General features: G+C 43.6%; 1 protein-coding gene across 1 annotated transcript in view; it reads left to right on the top strand.

Annotated features, from left to right (window-relative positions):
• The first annotated feature begins 936 nt into the window (after nt 1-936).
• LOC134843213 (sorting nexin-6-like) overlaps nt 937-27268 on the top strand; it is a 187107-nt gene continuing 160775 nt past the window's right edge. Inside the window, exon 1 of the mRNA XM_063859593.1 lies at nt 937-940. The gene's annotated coding sequence lies outside the window, so the exon portion shown is untranslated. The remainder of the gene's footprint in view (nt 941-27268) is intronic.

The raw sequence follows: 27268 nt of genomic DNA, 5'->3' as shown, positions 1-27268 counted from the left end.
AACATCTATACCAAGACAATGATAACATGTGACGAAGACCTAATTGGGCAAATCTACGTAGGGAAAGAAGAATTGAAAGTGAGATCGATTGGACACTGCGCCATGCTTGAAGAAGATGCAATGCACATCGGGACGGAGGCAGATGTGACAGGGCACGTGCTAGATATAAATGGCAAAAAGACTCAGTTGCGTGGGTTACTTGATACGGGAGCAGTCTTGAGCGTCATACCAATCGAAACTTGGGAAAGGATGGGCTTTGACAAAGGTGACTTGATAGACTCGAGAATACGGCTGTCAGCTGCAAACAAAGGGGCCCTTCGGGTGCTGGGCAGGACGCCGATAATAGCCCTCAATTTGGGGGAACGTAACCTGTGGATGAGCTTTATCGTGGTAGAAAACCTAGATGAATCTGACCAATTCATTTTGGGCAGAGACTTCATCAGGAATTTCGACGTAACGATTGACCTAAATAACGCAATGTTCAGGATACGGAACCCGGATAGGAGGTACGCAATCAAACCGGTAAATTTAATAATGGCAAATGAAAACAAAGCACCGGTATTCTTGAGTAGGAGGCTGAGGCTAAAAGCGAATGAAGCGGCAATCGTAGGCTTGAGGATGAAAAATTACAATGAACTAAGTGACAACAAGCAAGTGTGTGTAGTTCCGAACCCTAATAGTCAAAGTGCTGCTGTTTTAGGAAGATCCTTCTCGATAACGAAGAGCGGCCTCTGCGTCAGTGTCTTGTTGAATACCCTTGATATACCGATCACGATACAGAGAGGGAGGAAACTGGGATATGCTTTACCGGTTAAAACTCGATATGAAACGATTGAGAACTCAAAACAAAATGAAGTTGTTGATTGTCCCAATCATAAGGACAAAATTTGTATCTTGAGACGATTGCAGAAAATAAAAGATTCTTCAGGTCTTATTAAATCACTTAAGTCAGAAACGGATGATGGGCTGTCGAGCTGTTCGAACTTTCCAGAGCGACCCACACTAGATGAAATGCAAAATGAAAAACCGGTTCTGCCGGAGATTGAACATTTGAGGGGCAAACTGAAAGATGAACAGCTCGAAGCCATCAAGGACGTACTAGAGCGGAACTAGGAAGTTTTTTCGAGGCATAAGGCGGATATCGGGTGTTGTAATTTCGTTGAGCATGAAATAGAACTTGAGGAAAACGCGGTACCACACAGGGAGGGGGCGAGGCGCATGACCCCACACAAATCGGACGCGTGTAGAAAAGAGATCGAGACGTTACTAGAGTATGACATGATAGAACCATCCAAGTCACCGTGGGCGTGTGGAGTAGTGATGGCCAAACAGAAAGGCGACCAGTTGAGGTTTTGTTGTGACTTTCGATACCTGAACTCCGTCACGGTGAAGGATGCCTATCCCATACCTAGGATTGATGAGAGCCTCTCGAAGTTAGGTGATGCAAAATTTTTTACGACTCTGGATTTAGGCTCGGCCTTTTGGCAAGTACCACTAAGGAAGCAGGACAGGGACAAGACAGGGTTTGCCTGCGAGTTGGGTCTGTTTCAATGGAAACGGATGCCGTTTGGACTTTGCAATGGCACAGCCACGTTTCAGCGGTTGATGGCACACGCGCTGATAGGCGTAACGAAGAAGTATGGCAACCTGGTAATGTGCTACGTGGATGACGTGGTAATAGCGACGCCAACACTGGAAGACCACATTGAGAGACTTGACGAAGTGTTTGCATGCATGAAGAGGTCGGGGCTAAAGTGTAATCCATCAAAGTGCGAGATACTCAAGGACTCAAAAAAATACTTGGGCAGGATGGTAGACAAGCACGGAATTAGACCTGATACGGACGCCGTGGAAGCAGTCCTGACCTGGAAATCACCGAAGACAGAGCACCAGTTGATGAGCTTCCTGGGTTTCGCTAACTATTATAGAGAGTTCATCAAAGGCTATGCAGACAAGGTATACCCGATGCAACAATTAATGAGACACAAGGGCAAGAAGTTCACGTGGAACAACGCAGCAGAAGAGTCATTCCAGAGAACAAAGAAAGAGCTATGTGAGGCACCAGTACTGGGTATGCCGACTGAGAAAGGGATGTACGTGCTGGACACGGATGCGTCGGTAGTCGCGATTTCTGGGATTCTCCACCAAGAACAAGAATGGAATGGGAAGACAGTCTTGAGACCAATAGCGTACGGGAGCAAAGTCCTGAGTGACACGGAAATGGAGTACGGAGCACCAAAAGCAGAGATGTTTGCAGTGGTTACCTTTGTCGAGAAATACAGGGCATACCTGGGCAGTGAGCCATTCAAGTTGCGAGTCGACAATCGAGCACTGAGCTGGCTGAAAACGTACTCAATGGACCAAAGTTACATTGGGAGGTGGATAGTTCGCCTGGATGGATACAACATGATAATTGAGCATAGAACACGAGATAAACATCAGAATGCCGACAGCTTGAGTAAGAAGACGGAGTTCTATGAGAGACAAGAGCAAAGAGAGGCAGACAGACCTGAAATCAAAGATGGCTTCTCCTTCATGGACAAGGAAACGTACGACAGTCTTCCACTCACGAGATGGCTGAACAAGTCAGGCAAACCGATAGAAGATCATCCTGAATTGCCTAAAGAGCTTCCAGAGAAGACCATCTTGAAGAAGAGCAAGAGAATTCCGATTGAGATTATACTCAAGTCGAAGATCGTGAAGGAGACGCTCAAGGCAAAAGGCTATGATCTTAACCAGGTGGAAGCAGGAACTGCAAAGATAGATGATGACTTAATGAGGTTGCTCGAGAAACTATCAGATGATAAGCCCGTGATCCAAGAGAAGGGTAAAGAGGAACCGGAAGTCACTATACTTCGGAGAAAAGAGACAGTGAACGATACTAACTCATCAAGAGGAAGCGTCACTGACAGCAAAGATGTCGTGCGGTCACTAGTTGACAAAATCCCCGAAGACGTTCTGGAGCAGACCAAGGTCAGGAAAAAGAAAGTGACGTTCAAAGAAGATACTGAACACCTGGGACTAGGTCAAGAGTCTGGGGAGTGTTCCAGGTTCACGGATGAAGGAACCAGAGAAGGAAAATTGTCCGGGGAGCGTGAAGGATGGGATGAAGACTCGGATGAGAGCAGCGAAAACCAAGACAGTCTGTGCATGATATTGGCGGAAGAGAAGACAATGCACCACGACAGGGAGTTACAGACGGATCCATCTTCAGGAACATACAACATGGACATACAGGAGATGCGAGGTGGTGAGGAACTTGAGAAAATTGCGGTTGCAAGGAAACCATTCAGGGAACTATCATGCAACTCAAACATCAGAACGAATCTGGTGCCAGAAGATGATATGAAAATCGTGAAAAGGCTGATATGTGTGAAACTGAGTGATGACATCCACAACCCTGGTGAGATGAATGGACAGATCATGGCGCTAAAGGAGCATGTTAAGGCGAGATATAGGCTGTCAGACCTAATAAGAGCCCAGAAGAATGACAAAATGACAAGTAACCTCTCCAAATGGATCCAGTCGGGGGTCAAGGAGAAGGGGGAACTTGAGGAAGACAGCTACAAGATCTTGAGCCAGTTCTACAAAGAAAAGAAAGACTTACTTTATGACACAGCTGATGGGGTGGTAGCGTGCAAGAGGAGAGATGAGGAAAAGATATTACACAAACACAACCTCATCATACTACCACAATTGTACCAGACGGAGGTGCTCTTCAGATCACACGACCAGATGGGCCACCAGGGGATAGACAAAGTACAACAAAGGATACTTCACAGGTTTGATTGGCCAGGAATGAGAAAAGCTTGCGAGAGATGGGTGAATGCCTGCCTGGCATGTCTCCAGGTAAAAGACCCAAGGAAGATGAAGTTTCCCCTCAAGTCCGTTGAGAGCTCAGAGTTCAATGAAGTGGTGCAGATAGACCATCAAAAAATCTGCATGACAGAGTCGGGATATAACCAGATACTGGTTATAATAGATCACTTCACAAAGTTGGCGGAAGCGGTTCCGTGCCAGACAGCCTCGGCCGAAGAGACATGTGATCATTTGATAACGCATTGGATATCGCGGTATGGTTGTCCAATGACTTTCCAGTCGGACAACGGCAAAGCTTTCGTGGGGGACTTGACAAAAGAATTGATGAAGAGATCGCACATTGCTCAAGCACACTCGACGACCTATCATCCACAGACCAATGGGTTGGTAGAGAGACAGAACAGGACACTGGTCAACATGTTAAGGGTGTACTGCTCAAGATACATGACGGACTGGGACAAATACCTGCCACAGGTAGTAGGAGCCTACAACAGTACACAGCACTCAACGACGGGCATCAGTCCTTTCATGATGTTGACGGGCAGGGAGAGAGCAATGCCTCTGACATTCTTTTACCCGGAATACGAAGGGAAAAGGACGTCGCCTCAGGCATACGTGAAAGAAGCGATCAAAAGACAACAGGAGTTGAACGAGCTATGCAGGAGGAACACGGCGCAAGCGCAAATGAGGCAACGCAGGAAATATGACGAAAAAATATTACGAGCAAAGCCATATGAAGTGGGCCAATACGTGTGGGTCTTCCAAAATGTCATACCGCCCAAGGGAACAAAGAAACTACTCAAGAAGTGGAGGGGACCATTCATGATAACGGAGGTTCATCAACAAGGACGGTTCTATCGCTTGAGTACTGGGCGAGCGGCACATTATGAAAATCTGAAGCCTCACGTCCCGTCCCCAGAGGATTGGTGCATACCGAAGGACATGGAGGGTCTCGAGTACCTGGTGGTAGAGCCAGCGTGTGAAGTGAATGAAAAAGGCACCAGAGAGAAAAATGATGGTAATGGGAACTTGAGTTTGGACGACAACGAAAAGATAGGAGGGGAGTCTGATGCAGGATCATTTGTAGAAGAAGACTGGAACGACCCGGAGCAAGATGAGGTGCCGAAGTGGGTGGAGCCGGATCGACCGACACCACCGGAAACCAGGACTGGCAATCGTAAACGCACCAGGTACAACAGGTACGGGGATGACTTCTTGATCGATAAGATACAGCCAGACAAATTGGGCGAGGAACTACTGAGCGCAGGCGAACTGGAAGCCGGAGAGGAATGGCAGGTCATTGACGATGGTGGACACTATCCGCAGGAAGACCACTTGACGCCGGAATTAGAGACGGATCTCGAGCAGAGTGAGATAGAGAGGAGGGAGAACACGAACTTGAGGATACTAGAGTGGATGCGCGATGTCAAAGACGAGAGCCACGAAGGACAAAGCATTCAACAAGTCGATGTATCAGCGGCAAATTACATGAAGACAGAGGACCCTCTTTTCGGATGGACGGCAACAGACAGGCCACTGGACATTCCTCAGGACAATTCAGACCCGACAACATCGACGGGGACGTCGATAAATATTTTTGTCCGGGGAGTGGAGGTAGGACTTACCCACACCGAAAATTTGATGATAAAGAAGCTCAAGGAAGTGAGAGAAACAAGCGAATTGGAACTGGAAGAAGAAGAGCCGGAGCCTACCATAGGTCGGAATTTCAAAACGAAATTTGAAATACCCAATGAGTACTCGGAGAACATCATGATAACGGATAGTGACTTCATCCTGTCAAACAGGACTAGCGCGATCTGCATCACGGCGGACATGAGTTTCAAATCAAGATTGGAAGCTGACTTCAGAAGAGAGTACCAGAACGTGGAGTTTCTGTTCAGACAGAGACCAGGACTAGGAGGGATGGCAGCGCTTCCACCATCAGTAGCACAAGTCGCTGGCAAATATCTGTGCTTCCTAGTGACGAGGGTCAATGACAGGAACACAATTGATCCCGAACACGTGATGTTGGCACTAACAAGACTACGAGACTTCATGACTGAAAGAGGAATAACGGAGGTCTCAATGCCGGTGTATGACCCAAACAGGGGCAAACTGAGCTCGAGGGAATTGTACGCTATCCTACATGTAGTCTTTGCGGAAACTGAGATAATGGTGTATCTGCACAAAAAATACTACTTGAGCATCGCCTGAGTTGGGGACACGGGGGTCTCGAGTTGGGTGTGAGGGAGGAGTCTTGAGTTAGATACTGGGGTGCGGCACAGGTAAAGGGATCTTAAGACGTGATTGGCATGACAATTAAATTTTAAAAAGAATTAACGGTGCTAAAACATAAAATGAATCTGCATGCTTTTAAGGAAATTCCAATTGAATCGTTTTAAATAGAATGAAAATGATAAGATTGTAACCATACTGGTAAAAGGGGGGGGGTTTCTAGGTTAGGAGCATGACATGTTAGGTCTTAATGTGGTTTCTGTTTTCAGATCAAGTTTGAAAAACAAAGTTGAAAATCCAACTACACTCAAGCGAGAGACAGAAAGAGAAATCTTGATTGAACTCGCGATAATCGACACCTACAGCAAGTGTTTGCAAGGGAACATTTCTAGAGAATTCTTGAGTTGGGTAATACTTGAGTCGGTAAGGTAATTCTTGAGCTGGTTAACATATACCTGTATACATCCCGAAGTCACAAAGAATGGCAGACAGATTCTGGAAATCCATGCCCGCGGCCCTGAAGAAGCCTACTCTTGATGATGAGCTGTACAGACGCCTGAGGGACCTGGACTATACCCAGATTGACGAGAGAATGGCGGTAATGCTGAATGCCATCCTCCAGTTGGAAGACCAGGGTGAATGCAGGGAGTCTGCGACGGAGGCTGTCTTGATGATCGGCTACACCACTGAGGGTATATCAAACCAAGATCAGACCAGATGGTTGTCTTGGAATGTGGATGGAGGAGTAAGGGGCTTTGACTTGGCAAGGAATCCTGGCCTGAGTAACAATACCGAATATGGCGCAGGGGAATTCCCACTACCAACTAGGCCAACCGCAAGATCTACAGGCCAGAGCTCGAGTAAGGTGCTATCGATGACGCGAGCACAACAGACGACCGAGGCGTATCCGGATCTTGGTGTTCTAAAGAAAGAGCTCGAGAAGACGCAGAAGGAAAGGAATAAGGCGAACATCGATCGGGATCAGGCAAAGCTGGATCGGGAGAAGGTTCAGCTGGAAAGGGACCAGGCGGTCAACGAACGAGATCAGACTCTGAGGTTGCTTGAGATGCTAAAGGCTGAACATCAACAGGAGCTAAGGGTGCGGGAGAATTCCGCGAATTGTGAACATCTGAAGTCGGAGTTGGAGAGAATAGAACAACGACAACGCGAACTTGACGCACAGAAGGGAGCCAGGCCGAAGGAGCGAGTGGTTACCAGCTCGAGACCAGAGTCACGCATGGAGGTGGATGAAGTCCCCAGAGCAAGAGCACGGTTCAACCTTGACCGTGAGGCCCGGGAACACATGAGTGAAGGGTTGGAAGTCTGGATACCGAATGACGCAACGTCTTCCTTGCGTAGCCTAGAGACGCAACCCGTACGCCCGCTGATGGATGTGGTGCTGCCTGGATATACCCCAACCTCGACCTCGAGTGACAGTCAGGTGAGCGGCGGCTCATCGCGTCTGAAAGAGCTGGGCGAGAAATTACGGCAGAAAAGTCGTGAAAGTTCGGCAAGACCGGAGCTTCCCCCGACTTGGAGGGAACAGCCGGTCAGGAGCGTCGTGATCTCGAGTTATAAGAAAAATACAGAGAAGAGGTACCACAGGCACAATCGGCTGGATTGGAGTGCGGAACAGAAAGCCAGGAGGGACTGCTTTCATGATGCAGCCTGGGTGGAGTATCTTGCGCCACCCCGCGTGCCAGAAGGTGCGGTCCACCTGATCATAGGGGACAGCCTGGTGCGGGTGTTGACCCGGATCCAGTCGCACTGGCAGACAGGAATCTTGAGTTTCGCTGGAGCTGCCACGCCACAGATGTTGGCGACGCTTGAGATGCTAGGGATGACTAAAGTGTACACGGTGACCTTGATGATCGGGACTAACGATGTATCAAGTGGAGAAGCGAGGAAAATAACGAGGCTGCACGACAAGATGAGCTGCCTTCTTGAGGAGCTGAGGATCCAGATGGACCCCATCCTGTTGACGGTATGTACCGTCCCCTACAACATGATGTTTGACCAGCACGCCTTGGAGATGAACGAGAAGGTGCGGAACCTAAACAAGGTGATCCGAGATATCCACCGGAAAAGTGTGCTCCCTGTCAGACTGTTGGACGTAGCGGAGCGCATGGAGAAAAAGGGATTCCCTGAAGACACCTCCAATGATGGAATCCATTTCGATAGACCAAGGGGAGCGGAGTGGCTGAACGACGTCTTCCAAGAACACATAAACACGCTAGAGGCGGACCTGCTAGAGACAGCCCAATTCACATTAGGACCACCCCCGAACCCACCATTCCTTGCCTCAAGGGCCTTGTCTGGTCGCTTGGGAACGAGAGTTGACACTAGAGACAGTTCGAGGAGCAACCAGACCAGATTGCAGAGTGTCACGCCAATGGAGTCTGAGGAGGTGACGTCATCAACACCTCCAGGCTCGGCGATATCCTCAGTGGTAGTGGCAGAGAACAAGCGGGAAAAGAGATCTATGGAGACCGCTCGCTTGAGATATCCTGAGAAGGTGAAAGAACTGGACGTAGAGGGTTTGGAATGCAGGCGAGAATTGGCGGAGACCCTGGGGATTGAACGAGTGTCGCACGAGGATTTAAACAGACATCATTGCGTGGACTGGTTGAAAGCTCATGAGGCACACTTCTCGAGAACGAAATTGATGGAGACCGCAGATCTGACCGGAATTCCCACAAAAGCGATCATGGGACCCATTAACTACAGACCTCTCAAGCTGTTGGGGAGTCCTGGACTCATAGTAGAACCCCCCAAACACCGAACAAGCATCGCCAGGATCAGATTGGCGACACCGGCGCAGTTGAAAGTGGTGGACAAGCTACTCAATCCGGGGGGAATGGAGTTGCCAGATGCCGCTTACGAAGGCTCGAAGTTGGCGGAAGATCCCAGGTACGGGAAGCCCTGTGGCAGCACCCAGCTGGCCAAAACCCTGGCAGTTTATGATAGAGCAGATCCAGCCGCCGCGAGAGTAGTCATTGTGGCAGGGTCGGACTTCGAAGGAACGTCTCCTAAGTTGTTCTGGCCGGAGACTCTGATATACTCTTTGCCAGGAGCTGAATTAAACCAGATGTTAACTCTGGTGGTGGCAATAAAGTCGGAGATGCCCTGTGAGCCTGAGTTGCTATTGTTTGCAGGAATGAATGATCACCTGCACGCGATGGGACTTCTTGAGCAGCTAAAGGGCAATGAAATTCCGACATCGAGGAAGATATGGGAAGCCATTCAGGCGTTGTTTGCAGCGATGAATGAAGTGCAGGAGAATGTTGTCTCGAGATTTGGATCCAAGACGAAGGTGGTGTTCACCACATCCCCTGGATACGCGAATATGCCACCCGCCCTACAATTCGTGTACGCGGTCTTGATCCTAATAGCAGAGGGGAACGAATGGCGGATTCTAATGGCAGCCCCCAATCGGGAGTTGGAGCCATCGAACCTGAGGCTTCGCAAGTCAGAATTGGCGGCGGCATGGGCGGACATATCTCATGCACTGAGTGGCTTTTATGGACTAGCCGGCATCCTGATCGTATTAGACGAGGTGCTCTTGCTAGAGATATCGAACTTTGCCAGGCAACTTAAGTTCAGCCCAGTCATCGCGGACAATCACCCGGCGATAAGCCAATTGACGGCCAGCTTGTGGTTTCGGAGCATGGATGTGAAGATCACAAATTCCACCAGCAAGTCTAGAGGTCCTAGTAACGAGAGAAGAAATGTGGCCGAGACGGAAAAGCAATTAGAATCGATGAAATATCGCTTGACGCAAGAGAATGGCTGGTGGCCATTTTTGACACCAAGGCTGGAGAACGCTACGAATAAGACGAGGGAGGAAGCACCACCCCTCGTGAAACAAGTCTGGAGTTTTCTGGAGAAACAACTGGAGCTGGCCGAAGTAAGAGACATGACGGTGGCTAGATTCGTCTCGGCCGCCAATGAAGTGACGATTGGAGGGTTCTGGAGAGAGCACGCCAAGGGTGAGCTGAGGACTAGGAGGGATCATGAGATTCTCAAGTTCTTGAGTCCTTGCTGGGAAAAGGAATTCATGGCAGGAATGTTCGGCACCACGGCGACTATCTTTGGAGCCTTCGTGCAGGAGATACTGGGCATACCCATCAGCCTGCACTTGGCTTTGTACCTGGTCTACCCCAGATACTTGTTCAACATGGGCCCAGCATACATGTTTAGTCGAGGAGTAGAGACACTTCGAGTTGATGGGTATCTGGCTCTATTACTCTTGACCCATGGGGAATTGGTGTCGTTTCATCAATTGATGGAATATGGAGAGCCTCTGTCTATGGGGAGAGTTCATTCGAGCATTGAAACCTACTTCTACAAGTGTGCCGCAGGGTTGAAGACGTTGTTAGTGCAATACCTCATGATGCAGAATCGGCACATGACAGGTGAAGATGAGAATCCGACCTCGAAAGAAGAATGGAAGAAGATGAATAGGGGGACGCCTCTGTTGACGGACCTATGCCTGGCAATGAGGTCGGACCCTATGGGGATAATCCGGGGTCTAGAGGAGGTGGTGACCTGCATTTATGGTCCAGCAGTGACGTACGCATTCCCAGATCCCCTGGTGACAACGTATCGTCACTCTGTGACGCACTTGAGTCTCATCAGCATACTGGATGGGAGGGCGCTCAATTGGTGTCAGCAGGAGGTGCTCAGAGCGCGAATGAGCAAAACGGTACTCTTTGGAAAAGTGAAAGATGCCGAGCTGATAGTGTACAACTTCAGGGGGCAAATGCAATGTAGAATGGGAGGCAAGCGAGAGGGCCCCATCGAAACGTATCCCAAGTTTTGGAACTTCAACCCATTGACGGCAGACGGACGAGAGATCTTGAGGATTCCTGCTTGGAAGGAATGCTTTGCGCTGGTCAAGAGGGAGCTGGAGGCCATAATGGAGAAAGAGATCCTCCCAGCCACCATGCCTGAGTTCCCGATAGTCAGGAGGATGACCTTGGGAATGAACAGCCCCTTGGTAGTTCCCTCCATAATGGCGAGGATGACGACGGAGGAAATGCAGAAGTATTTCACTGATGGCTGGGACCCCCTGTTCATCGGCTACACGGCGGCGGTCTACTTCCATACTAGCGAGGCGAAGGTAAATTCGTGGACGACGCAAGCGAAAAAGATGAGAGGTTCGCAGCCCCCCGGATATGAGGTGCGAAAGGTCTTGAGAGCTCTTGAGCAGGAGGGACTTGAGAACATGCTGCCCATTTGGGATGATGGCAGGATGATCATGATGGAGGGGCACGTCGCATTGGTGGACGACATGAAATTTGCAACGAGAAAGTACAGGGCACCCTATGGCTTAGAACAGGTGGAAATGAGACAGGAGGGAAAAGAACTAGATGCAGCAGGTCAACTGCACGTAGCCCTGACGGAATACAAGAAATTGGACCCTACGACACCATCACCACTGTCAGTGGACACGCCTGGAGACAAGAGGAGTGGACCCGTTGAGGACCGGTTTAAAAGAATTCTCGAGAGAAGGAGACATGAGTCAGAAGAAGAGAGTATGGATGAAACTCTCAGTGAAGCCGGTGAAGACATGGAAGTGGGGAATACGCCTGAACCAGGGCCATCAGGGGAGGAGCTCACCACTCAAGAGCTGTTGAAAGACTTGAGCGAGGAGAATTGGGCAGATACTGCCACCCCACCTCTGAATCCGTCCCCCCGGAAGAATCTGGAATTGCCATTGGCAAATGAGACCTTCAATATGGGGATGATACTCTTGAGCTCGGAGGAAAGGGAAAAAAACACTTTCGAAGGGAACAGGGACATGTTCCTGGGGTCCCTGAAGGACGATGCTTGGCAGGAGTTCTTGGAAGAATTCAATCAAGAAGTGGGCAGCGAGACGACGCTGGACAAATTCAAGGAGGAACTGTGGGACACAGTCGTAAGATTTGGAGAACCGCTTCTGATAGGAACGGGTCTGGATGAGAAGGCGAGAAAAGAGCTGCTGAGCAAGCTGGTAGAGCTGAGGAATTCACGATCGAAGACTAGAGAAGAAAAAATGTGAGGACAGCTCTACTCTGAAACAAAAAACTGTAGATAAAATAGTTGATGATATAAAAAGAGATAAGGTTGGGACTAGTAATATGATTAAAAGTACTAATATCCTTAAGGCTCGAGCAGGGGGAGGCAAGAGTTGGAAGGATTGGGGGTAGACAGAGAGATCGAATCAGTGATGATAGCCACAACACCCTCAAGCAGAGATGTGAACACCCGCAAGAGGAAGAGAGAAGTGGAGGGATTGGGTAGTCCTTCAGTGGATGCTGTTTCGGAAGGAAACTTGTGAGAGACGGCGCCCATGGTTTTGGCTCGATGCAAGACGGCGGCATACAAGAGCAGCTCGGAGCTCAGAAGACCACTTGAAGTAGAGAGGGAAATAGAGGTTTCCACCAGTTCGACATCGGAGGAAGACTTCAAGCCTCAGAAGATAAACGTAAAGAGAGGTTCAACGAACGGACAGACATGGGAAGTAGATGTCGGCAAAGAATGGATCTCGAAGGCACACCAGGCTACGGGCAAGCAAGTGACGAGTGATCCATTGGAGAGGAACAAGACGAGGAACACCTCCCGGACGTGGTGGGTGGCCCTCGAGACATTGAAGGAAATGGAGGACTGCTTGAAAAAATTGGACAGTGGAGTAGCTCGCAAGCGACGCAATTGGGCCACCCAGCAAAAGGCCGAGGTTAATAAAATAGAAGTGGCGAATCAGCTGAAGAGGTCCTGGCAGAACTTGTTGAAGGATCATTTTGAAGAGGCAATGAGGACATCCTCATCAGCACCACCATTAATGGCGAATCCCTTCGTTAGAACTGCAGGACAATTAATGTTCATCTGGAGTCTGGTGGGAATAGAGTTGGAGACATTGACCTCGTATGATAGGCTGAAGTTGGGAAGCAAAAAGCTAGATGTGTATCAAGCATTGATGCAACACGTGGCCAGGGACAATTCAGGCTTGAGCCTGGCTAGGAGGAAGGATGCCACATGTTTCTTGAGATGAATAATGTCAATGATGTCTGATAGTACCATCTTGGCATGCCACCAGAGAGCAAGCGGAAGTAAAACCGTGGAAAAAAGAGTCTCAACGATCATCTTAAACGTGTATCAGAGTACTGGTATAGAAAAAGAAGATGGTTCCAGACTGTCCCTAGAGAACCACAGAAAGCTGGACGAGGTACGGAGATTTTATAATAAGAAGTTCGAAGAAGAGCATGATGTTCACCGTAACCTGGCCTCGTCAGAGCAGTACTCGAGACCCAGCGAGAAGGGGGAATACCAATACGTGTCAGGAGTGATGGGAATAGCCTACAACCCCTTCTTAGACTCAGAAACAGGAGGCGCTCACAGGAACCACGAGGTGGCGGAGCTACTGAAGTTTTGAACAGAAAGAATAATGGAAATAGAAACGGTAGAGAAAGAAGGGCCGAGCCTGGGCCTGATTCTTGAGAAAACACCAGAGGTGGTAGGCATACCGCGTTCGAACAAGAGAGTTGAAGTGAACATGGGCGATGGAAATGGCTTGTTAATCACGAACTTGGGGGTAGTATGGAAGCTATTAAGACCCTCCTGGTGTCCACATCCCCACGCGAGTCTGATCGAGGAAACCACCGAGCGAGTGAGGTTAGCACCAACGGAAGATGAAGATCTGGCAAAGTTGAGTGTGTTGCACAAGCTAATCTCACCTCAGACGCAGGAGTCAGGCGAAAAGACGAGCAAGCTCGGGTCAGCAAAGAAGATGGAGCCGGGTAGCTGTCTGGATTCGACGTGTGGGAACGGAGAGCACACCTGCGATGGACGGTCATGTGTCAGAATACTGTCCTTTCAAAAAGAAGACCTGGTCACTTGGTTTGAAGACATCACGGAAAGGGAGAAAAGTGAAGTGCAAATAGTAGCGGAGTGTTACGCGAGAACTACGGTGAACATAGCAACAGCTCTTGGATTCTTCTCGAGAATGTGTAGTCTGCAGTCACTGGAAAGACTAGAGTCAGAACACCATTTAGTGACGGCGTTGAGCGTAGAATCATGGCCTGGAGTGTTGCAGGTGACTCAAAAACACATCCGGAGCTGGAAGGTTGGTCTCGAGGCGGAAATGGGGTTTCCCATGAGCGAAGCTTATGGCCTGCCATTGAACGCAAAATCCTTGATAGGGTCAATGATGGCCAACTTGTGCGGAAGCCACTACCCACTGCACATAGCGATGGTGGAAGCATCCAGCCAGAGAGTACTGGTGGACAAGGCCTTCTCAGTGCCCAAGTGCGTGAGGTTGGCTCGGATATCGCATCACTCGCACAAGTTGTTGAGAAAAATCAGAGGGACAGTACCAAAAGAATTGAGAGATGACTTGAGTGAAATCTGGGGAGAAGAACTTTTGAAGTTGGAGAGTGAGAACACAAGCGATCACGAGAGACAAAACGTGATCGGAAAACCTGTGGGAGGTGCTCCAAACATGGAAGATAATGACACGATGCATGAGAAAATGATAGAGCTTGAGCCTCTCTTGGAAGTCTCGGGGGAGCGTAACCTCAGGAGCATTGAGATCACACATGGAGAATGCCCATGCCACTGTTTGGCACAAACGGTGTGGTATCCAGATCACAAGAACCTTTGCCTGGTGTGGGATATGGAAGAAATTCGGTCGATCGGACTACCGGATCACCGGCAGAAGGTGACGCTCTTAGTAGTGAGTACGATGTTGGCTCTGAGATGGATAGAAGAGAATATAACGAAGTATCGGGAAGCGACGACGCCAACGGCTGAGTCAATATATGCGATAGACTACAGCAGGAGACTCGAGTTGTTTGAGACTGCGTGCAAAGTATTCGCCATACCAACGGAATTCAGACACGTATGGAGCCGTTTGAGGTACTTTCCATGGTTTCGGGCGACGCTGACGTCTTGGTTGTACATGACAACGAAAAATCACATGAGAAAGTATCAAAAGGAGTATCGACAGTTCCAGGCCGAGATTGGACCGGAAGCTTTCAAGAGACCCCTGCTAACCCATCGAAATGCGATCACGACAGGATGGAAGAGAGTGGGTAAAATGTCTAGAGACAATACCAAAGCGAGGGAATCGATACTAGAGGAGGACCTGGCGAAGAACGTGAGCTTGAGCCTGCACAACTCCTTTTGTTTGAACCGGGAATCTAGGGTGAAGGCACTACCCAACCAGGCAAAGAGGTTGCAGGAGCAAAGAGAATGGATGCGATCCTATGAACAGCTGAAGGCTTGGGAGGAAATCGTGATTAGTTCCGATGATGAAGAAGAACTGTTGAGACAGTTTGCCGTATCAAGTGCTTCAGGGTGTGGCACCTCCAAGGCGAAGAGTGCGAGATGAGTGGATGGTTCGAATGGATCTTGAGTCTTGAGAGGGAAGGGGGGCTTGAGTGTGGATCCGGGTGAAACCTGGGTTCACAGAAAAAGAAATTTTAACGAATCAAATATTGTTATTAATATACTATATTTACTATATAAATCAAAATGCTGCATGACAATTTCCTGATTGAATGGGACAAAAGAAATTTTAAATGATTGGCTTAAAGAGCAAAAATTCAAGGGTGCAGGTGTGTGCAGATTTTGATTGCTGTTTAGCGATAGTGTGAAAATTTTACATGGCCGTGAATTTTGGGGTGTAGATAAACTTAAGTCTGCTGCGAACTTCTGTAAATGACCACTGGCACTGTACCTTGAGCAACACTTGATTTTCTGGGACTCACTGGCAGACGACAGCACGCGATGAGGACACCGATCTCGAGTCCGGGGAGTATGTGCCAGTCGGTCATATTTGGAAGTTTGACCTTGAGAGAAGCAAAAAACACTTAATTTTGGGGTGAAATTTAATTTTTCAAAAATTCGAATGGAGCCTTTCATGCACGATTTTCTCGCGATAACTGAAAGTCAAAAAAGAGAAGTCAGAACAATCGAGTGACAATCGCGGGAAAGTTGCAACATAAATCAGTAGGAAATTGCAATTTCCGTCACAGTAATAATCTAGAGTAGAGCTGTCCCATTCGAAACAGAAAGAAGCGTATTCCCACGAACTGGATTATTGTGACTTGACTGGAGTATTATTCTAAACTGGACTAGAGTGAACCTTCGGTGGAAAGTTGGACAGCTTGAGTGTCCCAATGGTTCACGAGAAACTATAGCCTAGAGTACAAACTTGTTCTTGTTGTTAAAACTGACAAACATTAAACTCATTTTAGTTACATTATTTAATTCTCGAGCTGATTACCGACTTGATTACTCCCAATTCTTGAGCGTGCTACAATGTGAGTACTAATTTAAATTTCTAGAGTGTGTTTTATAATTGTTATGTTGAGGTAAGGCGAGTTTTAGGTTGATCCATCTGAAATGGATCAAAGTTCCACTGTCTAATAAAAAGTAACGTAACGGATTGTTCCAACCCGGTTTTTAACGGCGTTCATGTATTTTGGGTATCTAGAGACCTGAGTATGAGGACGTTCGTAATTCTAGAGTGGGGGATATTTTAGTAGTAGCCTTTAAGCTGTAAGGGGTCGTAGTCTCATGTCACAAACGAACCGAATTGGCTCCGACTGATTTGAGGTAGAAAAACACAAGAGATAGTGTCCCTGACTCTTGAGCCAATGGTTATAGGGCCTATTTTACTTAAGCCTCATGTGTGACTGCAGTAGACGAATGTTACATAGAGTTTGTCATCAAAGATATAAACGGTAACAATCTCCTTTGCCAACAAGGTATAATAGGAAGGCATATAGGAATCCGAAAAAAAAACAGACTAGTTGTAGCTGACTCACGTAATTGTGATCAAAGTGTAAGGGATTCAGAAGTGCTTCAAATGAAAAGCAAAAACGAAACCTTACTTGAGAATTTATGATATCTGAGAAATCTTTACAATAATGAACGATAAGGACACTATGACAAACGACTTGTCTAATGAAATAAAAATTGTTAAGATTTTATGGCCAGCAAAGAGAAACGAAGCCGAGAAGATCAATAATCTTGCTCGGATAATATTAGCAATTTTAAAAAGAAAAACGAAGACACCCGGGGCTATCAGTAAAATTTGAACTCTCCCTCACTAATTCGTAATTATTAATATTTTGTAAGTCAAAGCTAATTTCCCAATAATTATTAAAACTCATTGGTTTCTACCGAAAATTTATTGAAGAGTTGGGAAGAATAGCGGAACCAATTTCCACACACCTTAAAAAGAGCAAAAGATTCTTTCTCAATGACGCTCGCAAAACAACTTTGTAGCAGCTGATATAAAAACTGCAGCGAGCACAAATACTGGTGTTACGATGAAGATGTGTGTACCCTTACATTGGACGCTTCATTATTTAGAATAGGTTCCATTTTGACCCAAAAGCAACAAAAAGTGGATCAAGTCAATGCGTACGCCAGCAAAACACCGAATGGAACAAAACAGAATTAGTGCACCACCAAGAGAGAGTTGTACGCAATTGTAAATTTAATGCAATATTTTCAGAGCGATTGATTGGGATGAAAATCTTCTAGCAGAGCAGATAACAGAGAGTTAACTTGCACTTTTAGTTTCAAGGAGCCGTACATTATGGTAGCTAGATGGTTGGAAAACTAGGATCCAATTCGAAATCAAGCACGAGGCGGGAAAAAACCCACACGCAGGCTGCTTATCAAGAGTTCCAACTACCACTGAAGAAGTGGTTAGTCAAATAGGAAAAACAACAGATATTACTATCAATATCTGGGATCAAACACTGACAACCCCTAATTTGGAATTGCAAACGGTTCAACTTAAATCAGAATAAAAAACAGCAAAGAGATGAGTACAAAGGAAGAGAGGCAAGAAAAAAGGCAAATGAGCGATTCCTCAAGACATTATGGATAATTTGGATCAATTTCAGAAAACTGCTAGGCAAAAAGGACTTACTAAAAAAAGAAATTGAAAAAAGGAACAATAGCTCATCATTCAAACTTTAGTGACCCCGACGCTTCCTGATGAAATGCTCGTTCTGTTACAAAAATGTGGTGGTCTTTTTGGCTACAAAAAACTTTTTAACGAACTCAAGAAACATTTTACTGGCCTGGAATGAGCAGGGATTTCAACGATAGGGATAATAGCTGTGAAAAATGTGTAGTCAAAAAGAAAACTAGCAAGAAACATGTGCATCCCTTGAATACATGAAAGCCCACCCATCCATTTTGACAGGAAGCACTGGATATCCGGGGACCATTATACGAATCTGAAGTGTTCAAGTACATTCTTCTAAAAGAAGATCAGTGTTAGGGATGACTTGAAGCAGTACCATTACAAAACCAAAAAGCCACGGCAGTAGCTTAGTGTTTGATTGATAATTTTATATCACGTTTTGGCTGCCTAGCAAATCTGGACAGCGACAAGAGATCAAACTTCATGCCACAACCTTTTTTCAAAAGTTTGCTACGAACAGGGAATCCAACAAACTAGCACAACATCACATCATTTTCAAGTAAACGCGATAATCAAAAGAACAAACAGAACAATTGAAGAAGCCTTGTTCAATTTTGGGGAGAAAACTATAACGACTGGATAAGTTATGTTCAAAGAGTTCTGATGGCTTATAGATCTTCAACTCTATCAGTGACAAAATACAGCCAGTTTAACTTGATCTATGGTAACCTTTGCTCGTTGCCAATAGATTGCATATATGAAATATCACTAACAAAATTCTTTGCAACGCTAGGCAACAACGTAAAGAATCTAAAGAAGTATCTCCAAATATAGCACGAACTGGTTCGCCATGCAATGCATGTCGAACAAAAACGACAAAAGATTACTACGACAAAAAAACAATACGAACCTGAGTATAGCGTGAACGAAAAGGAAGTACTTGGCAAGGCACAATCAAAAATAGGTTAAGTCGTTCCATAATGGACACTTAATCAAAGAGATTGTAAAAACTGAAGTTTTGTTATTGAAGACGAACAAGGTAAGAAACAGCAAAGAGTTCAATATGATAGGTTAAAGGCTTTCATTGAACGAACAAAAGTAAACGCTCAAGAAGCGATAAGAAATATTGAGCCAAGAACAATACAAAAAAAAACGGAAAAACAAAAAATACATGGTGGTTGTTGAATTTCCCGATGCCAGCCCTAAAAATAGAAGCTCCTTGACTTTCTAACTCTGAGAGAGAAGCAGCAACATCTGAAAGGATAATTGTCAATCATTTGAGTACCCCATGGTAGACATTGGATTTTGGTGAAGAGAAGACAAAAGAAAGAAGACCCACCAACGATACGAGGAGAAGCTTAAGAAGTAACGCATCACCCAAATTTACAAGAAAAAGAAAAACGAAAACAAAACCAGAATCGAAAGGAGCCAGCTCTGTAAAAAATGATGATAACGCATCACAGAACGGAATGGAAGATAAATAACGGTATAACAAAAGAAAAAATTGAAACAGTTAGCACCTAAACGATTCGGGGACTAATTGCTGTGTAAAGACACAGATAATGATCTTGAAAACAAAATTGTTTTTAGTTAGGTTTTTTACTCACAAAAACAAATTACAAATCTTCATAATGGACTACAAAAAAGAGTTTTTTGGTGAGTTAATGATCACACTACTATTGCTAGGGAAGCTGATTGGCAAAACTTTAATAGCATTTAGTTTTGAAGACATAACTAAGACCGAAATAGGCAAATGATTAAAAAGGCAATTGCATTCAAACAAAAGCAATCGTGATTCGCTAAAAAGCGGGACACTCTTCCTTAAACCGGTAGCATCAGAAACAGGATTTAAGTATTGCATGTACTTGCGTCATATTACGCGACGGGACTCTAAAAAAGCAGCTGTTGGGACAATGCAGCAAACATGTTTGAATACTCCAAACTAATTCCTACCTTTATCTTTTCACTGAATCAGATTGCTAGAAATTATGGGATACAAAAAAGGTAAAAATACCAGGTTTTGGGAACGGAAACTTGAAGATAATTTGGGAAAAGTAGGTAGTATCCTAGCATCAGAGACTTTGAGAAGGTTTATTGAAAAGTTGTCAAAAACTATCATTAGTAAAAGGAACAAAAAGGTGTCAATTTTGTATACCCGGTGGAGTGGTTTCCACCTAAACAAAAAATTACCGACTCACTTCTAATAAATGCTGAAAAAACCCTTGAGACCTGGTATGCAAAAATGAGAATTGCAAATATTGGCAGTGTTTTGATTGTTGAGAACCCAACAGGAAGGCCACAAATGATTAATTGGGGAAATATTAGTTTCGAAATTGACTCGGTAACGTACATATATAAAATTGAATCAACTGGAGAACCAATTTTTTTGTTAGCAAAAGTTTCAAACACCTGTAATGCGTTGCTCTCATCAACCAAAATAGTAATTACTTATCAGGGCAAATTGAAAGATTTTGGAAAGAGAGATTGTTTGCCGTGGAAGCTTTAAAGGATCAAACCATATTGCAAGGCCTACTCGTAAAAGCAACAAATCATCTCTCGGTGTCATTCAAATCAAATAAAACCACGTTTAGTTTTTCAAAAAAATTGACGAGTTACCTGCTATACAGAGTGAGTTCGATAAATTTTTCACTTGGAGGTTTTTAACAAATGAAAACAAATTACATATTTGCATGAAGCACGAACATGATATAGATGATACTATTTGGCATGTATCAAACGTAATCAGAAAAAGGGGAAAATTTTTGCAAACAAAAGAAATTGCCTCGGGTTTATCTTTCCGCGGAAGCGGGAAATTTGTTGTAAATTCGTCAACTTTTAAAAAGACCGACGAATTTCTTGAACATATACTTTTGAAGAAATACCGGTTGAAGTCACAAATTATAGTAGTGGGTTGCACTTTAGATTTTTGGACCCAATCTCTAGAGTAATTTGTCCCAACTATACTCTCTCAGTATGTGCAAAAAAGTGTATCTCAAAGCTTTTGAATTACGTAAAGGACCCTGGATATAATATGCAAAACAACTGAAGTTGATTTCTACGCCTAATCATCTTAAAGCAACCGGCAAAAATTATGCTTACTTAAGCTCATATGACTGAGCCGGTGAAGGTCTTTTTTGGATAAAATTTTTTAGACATAGTCAGTTATCACAACTTATGAAACATGGAAGGAAGACAATAACAGTAAGAGTGGTATTCTCTGGACAAAACGGAAAAAATCTAAAGATCAACTTGGTCATTTCGGGTCAAAGTTTTCACCATACAGCTGGTACTGTTTTCCTTGGTTTGCAAAAATGGCAGTAGAAAATCTCCGATATTGAAGAAAAGCTAGAAAATTTGCAATTACAACACTAACAGTTTATCTTCTATGTACAGTTTTTGGATTGATTTTGCGTATGTTTTCCTCTGCAGCAATGCTGAAGTAGAGGGCAAACAAAGAAACGCCAGCCGCTAATAATTTTTCAGCCGTTCAACTCATTGGAGGAGTAGATCTAATCTTGCATATGAGGAGAAATAACAAAAGTAGAAATGAGCAGGTAAAAAACAAACGTTGATTTGTAGGAGAAACAAACATGCAATGCACGGGGTTATCAGTAACACGCAATTAAAAATCAGAACGTAAGCCACGTAAACTTGAAAATATTGGACGACCCAAGACCCAAGTTAATCTACCTTGTAGAGCAATTAGGGCATTAGAAAAAATTGAAAGTACATGTTTTCTGTGGGGTTGAAAAAAAAAGAGAAAACAACTGTAGTGTGTGGAAGTAAGATAAAATTACGTATGGTTTTAGGAAACCGATAAGAGCCTGCACAGACTGTTTTTGACATTTACCCAATAATGTGCGATTCGAACGTCGGTTGCGATACCTTGCTTTTTTCCGTGTCATTTATTCTCTGCATTGTATCAATATAAACCCCCCTCCCCCCTGCTTCTTCTTTCCGCTCAACCTTCGATGAACTCAGTGATTTCTTCTTAGCAGCTCATGTCATTTTTCAAAGCGAGCGTATTAAGCGTGCAGCTACTTCATAGGCATGTGCAGAGGAGGGTCGCACAATTCGTTTTTTGTGCTTTCGCTCCTTATCTCCAATTTCGCAGAGTAGTTTTTGAGAAATTTGAAAATTAACCAAAATATCAAAAAATGGGTATGTTTGAGACCATACTTTTGTTTCCACCAATTTTAGGAAAAAGCCACTTGAGAAACGAACATACCCATGATTTCCTCTACTGATTGAAACTTTCATCTCAGATTTGTGCTTTTAATATTTGAGGAAATGAAAGAATTAAAAATAATCAGGTCAAAAATCCTCAAAATCCTCAAAAGCGCAAAAACTTTCCAAAGCGTCGCCAAAAAAAACAACAGAAAACAATAAACCCGATACGTTTTCAAAATAACTGTTTTTTTTTCAAACCGGACCTAACACTTGCCAAAAATAAAGCAGCGATTTATGCTATTAAATTGCCTATGCTTAAATAAGCTTAAAAAAATTAAATTGAAATATACCAAAATTTCCAACAAATAAGCACTTTTCTTTGTGACTTAGCTTGGAAAAATTTTTTTCGTAATAATACACTACGCTTCGCTTGTGTTATGATTGATCTTGCAATAAATTGTTACCAGAAGGGCTAAGAAAAAAAAGTTAAATTATAAAAGGGGCCCTTCCGCTTTGGTACGGTCGTGCACAAGCTGGATAGGGCCCATACCAGCATTATATAAATACATCAATAAACAATATTGCAGGAATTAATTCAAGTCAGCATTTAATGCATTGTCATTAAAAATATTTACTTTAACCGTCCCTCCTCTACAACAGCACTAGAAATGAATGTGAATCGTTTTTGCAAAAAAAAAATCGCGTCATGTCAAAGAACACGTACATTTAGGTCCTATCGAGTAACCGAACTCGTGCTTTCGAGGAAACTAAGGGAGTTGTGATTAAAGTGTAATTCTAAACTTTTTGGTTTCTGAATTATCGATGTCGTCAAGAACTTCAAAAGAAATCTTCAAAAAACTGAAAAAGATCTAATTGGGTGATCAGTCTAGATGAAGGAGTTGGGATTCTGGCCCAAAATATGACCTTTCAAATTCTTCAAACAATAGCCTGAAAGAAGCAGTAGTACAGCCCATCAAATTCGCAACATTTACTATCCCAAAAACGGCTTTAAAAAAATGCTTCAGTAACAATCCAATATGAGCATCAAACTGTACTTTTGACTTAGTTTTATTTTACGAGCCAATTCTAAAATCAGATTACGAAACACAAACCTTTTCTTTTTTGTTCGTATCGGGATTAATCCGATATTCGGTTTCAACTTTATCTCCGTCGTTGTTGTACTCTATTTGAACGTCTTGCTCATTCGGTTTCAGCACTGGAATTGAAGCTGTTACTGCATTATTAGAAGGTAACGATGAACCTTTTGAAGCTTTGGTTTCTTCGTAGTCGACTAAATCAGCCCAATTGATTGGCTCACCATTTGTCGCCTTTGGCGTCGCAGGAACTTCATCTCTTGATTCAACCATGCTATCTAGAAAAAAGGAGTCATTATAAATATATTGCAATTAGAATTCAACAAATGATATTCTATTGCGTCATCGCGCATCTTTTTTGTAATTACCAGGTGGAAGCTATCCAGGTAACAAAATTTACATCAGGGTCCTATGTTACGTCGCCCATTCATTAAACATTGGAATTGTAGTAACCTTAGATAGCAACATATAATTAAATTATGAAGTAGGTAAAACTTTGGCAATCAAAAAAATTCTCCGAATGCAGTTTTTTACATTAACTGACCCTGATACGCATGCGGCTGTCACAGATTGCTTAAAAACATCAGCTGTGGGAGCGATTGCGCCGTGAAATTAAAACTTCTAGACGGTATAATAATTATAACTGGGTCACAGGAAAAAGTGAGCATGATTTACCACAATTTTTGAAAAACTTCTATATCACAAGTATAAAAATGCGAACCATGTTGTCACAAATTTGAGCCAGCGAGTTTTTCTTCGGAGGACAGCAGGGAATCTGAAGTGGTTCTATGGAAAAGTCAAGGTTAAAACCTGAACTTACTTGAGAATTTATGATGTCTGAGAACTGAAATCATTAAATAACGATGATGACACTAAGACAAACAACAAGTGAAAGAAATTCGTTATATACAACTGTCAAGATTACATGACAAGCATATAGAAATGGAGCTGAGATCTTGCTCAGCTAATTTAGCGATATTAAAACCGAGGAAAACGGGTAATCCTGGGACAATCAGAAAAACCTTGATCCTCTCGAAACCAGTTGGAATTATTCAAAATTAACCGATTGGCAATTATTGTTCCAACCGGTTATTATGTTAGTAACCGGTTGAAGTAAGCATATTCAAGTTTCGAAAGCTCAGTTTTTCTTGAAATCATACCTCTTGAAGTAGTCACGGTAAATTACAGAAATTAGCTTTGATTATAAAACATTAAGGTTAGATTCGTTTATTTATTTTGAATAATTTCCCGCTGGTTTCGGGAGACTTCAAGGGTTTCCTGATTGTCCAGCGTTTACCCTGCTCACACTGCCTTCTTGGTGTGGATTTCATGATAGATAAATATTGTATTCTAAACATTGGCGAACAATTGCTGTACAGCACGGAACATCGGACGGCGCTACCTATATCAGCACAAACAACGAGCGGTTTCCAAATTTTTGCAGAAGCAGCAAGAAAAGAACGAGTACCCAGCAGATATGAACTACTAGTAGAGTTTGTCATCAAAGATATAAACGGTAACAATCTCCTTTGCCAACAAGTTATAATAGGAAGGCATACAGGAATTCGAAAAAAAAACAGACTAGTTGTAGCTGACTCACGTAATTGTGAGCAAAGTGTAGAGATTCAGACGTGCTTCAAATTAAAAGCAAAAACGAAACCTTACTTGAGAATTTATGATATCTGAGAAATCTTTACAATAATGAACGATAAGGACACTATGACAAACGACTTGTCTAATGAAATAAAAATTGTTGAGAGCAATTGTCAAGATTTTATGGCCAGCAAAGAGAAACGAAGCCGAGAAGATCAATAATCTTGCTCGGATAATAATTGCAATTTTAAAAAGAAAAACGAAGACACCCGGGGCTATCAGAAAAATTTGAACTCTCCCTCACTTATTCGTAATTATTAATATTTTATAAGTCAAAGCTAATTTCCCAATAATTATTAAAACTCATTGGTTTCTACCAAAAATTTATTGAAGAGTTTGGAAGAATAGCGGAACCAATTTCCACACACCTTAAAAAGAGCAAAAGATTCTTTCTCAATGACGCTCGCAAAACAACTTTGTAGCAGCTGATAGAAAAACTGCAGCGAGCACAAATACTGGTGTTACGATGAAGATGTGTGTACCCTTACATTGGACGCTTCATTATTTAGGATAGGTTCCATTTCGACCCAAAAGCAACAAAAAGTGGATCAAGTCAATGCGTACGCCAGCAAAACACCGAATGGAACAAAACAGAATTAGTGCACCACCAAGAGGGAGTTGTACGCAATTGTAAATTTCATGCAATATTTTCAGAGCGATTGATTGGGATGAAAATCTTCTAGCAGAGCAGATAAAAGAGCATTAACTTGCACTTTTAGTTTCAAGGAGCCGTACATTATGGTAGCTAGATGGTTGGAAAAACTAGGATCCAATTCGAAATCAAGCACGAGGCGGGAAAAAACCCACACGCAGGCTGCTTATCAAGAGTTCCAACTACCACTGAAGAAGTGGTTAGTCAAATAGGAAAAACAACAGATATTACTATCAATATCTGGGATCAAACACTGACAACCCCTAATTTGGAATTGCAAACGGTTCAATTTAAATCAGAAAAAAAAAACAGCAAAGAGATGAGTACAAATGAAGAGAGGCAAGAAAAAAAGCAAATGAGCAATTCCTCAAGACATTATGGATAATTTGGATCAATTTCAGAAAAATGCTAAGCAAAAAGGACTTACTAAAAAAAGAAATTGAAAAAAGGAACAATAGCTCATCATTCAAACTTTAGTGACTCCGACGCTTCCTGATGAAATGCTTGTTCTGTTACAAAAATGTGGTGGTCATTTTCGCTACAAAAAACTTTTTAACGAACTCAAGAAACATTTTACTGGCCTGGAATGAGCAGGGATTTCAACGATAGGGATAATAGCTGTGAAAAATGTGTAGTCAAAAAGAAATCTAGCAAGAAACATGTGCATCCCTTGAATACATGAAAGCCCACCAATCCATTTTGACAGGAAGCACTGGATATCCGGGGACCATTATACGAATCTGAAGTGTTCAAGTACATTCTTCTAAAAGAAGATCAGTGTTAGGGGTGACTTGAAGCAGTACCATTACAAAACCAAAAAGCCACGGCAGTAGCTTAGTGTTTGATTGATAATTTTATATCACGTTTTGGCTGCCTAGCAAATCTGGACAGCGACAAGAGATCAAACTTCATGCCACAACCTTTTTTCAAAAGTTTGCTACGAACAGGGAATCCAACAAACTAGCACAACATCACATCATTTCGGAAAAAAATCTAAAGATCAACTTGGTCATTTCGGGTCAAAGTTTTCACCATACAGCTGGTACTGTTTTCCTTGGTTTGCCAAAATGGCAGTAGAAAATCTCCGATATTGAAGAAAAGCTAGAAAATTTGCAATTACAACACTAACAGTTTATCTTCTATGTACAGTTTTTGGATTGATTTTGCGTATGTTTTCCTCTGCAGCAATGCTGAAGTAGAGGGCAAACAAAGAAACGCCAGCCGCTAATAATTTTTCAGCCGTTCAACTCATTGGAGGAGTAGATCTAATCTTGCATATGAGGAGAAATAACAAAAGTAGAAATGAGCAGGTAAAAAACAAACGTTGATTTGTAGGAGAAACAAACATGCAATGCACGGGGTTATCAGTAACACGCAATTAAAAATCAGAACGTAAGCCACGTAAACTTGAAAATATTGGACGACCCAAGACCCAAGTTAATCTACCTTGTAGAGCAATTAGGGCATTAGAAAAAAATTGAAAGTACATGTTTTCTGTGGGGTTGAAAAAAAAAGAGAAAACAACTGTAGTGTGTGGAAGTAAGATAAAATTACGTATGGTTTTAGGAAACCGATAAGAACCTGAAGTCGTGTGTTTTTCTCAAAATCTTTGAAATTTAAGCTGTGGTACGGCTACAAGTATACAAGGTAGTTTGAGTTAATACCAAATACCGTACTGTGGCTCCATTGGAACAGTTGTAGCCGTCAAATGTGTTG

The sequence above is a fragment of the Symsagittifera roscoffensis genome, chromosome 1 (assembly GCF_963678635.1).
Source record: "Symsagittifera roscoffensis chromosome 1, txSymRosc1.1, whole genome shotgun sequence".
Lineage (NCBI taxonomy): Eukaryota > Metazoa > Xenacoelomorpha > Acoela > Convolutidae > Symsagittifera > Symsagittifera roscoffensis.
This window is presented reverse-complemented; position numbering and strand designations above follow the sequence as displayed.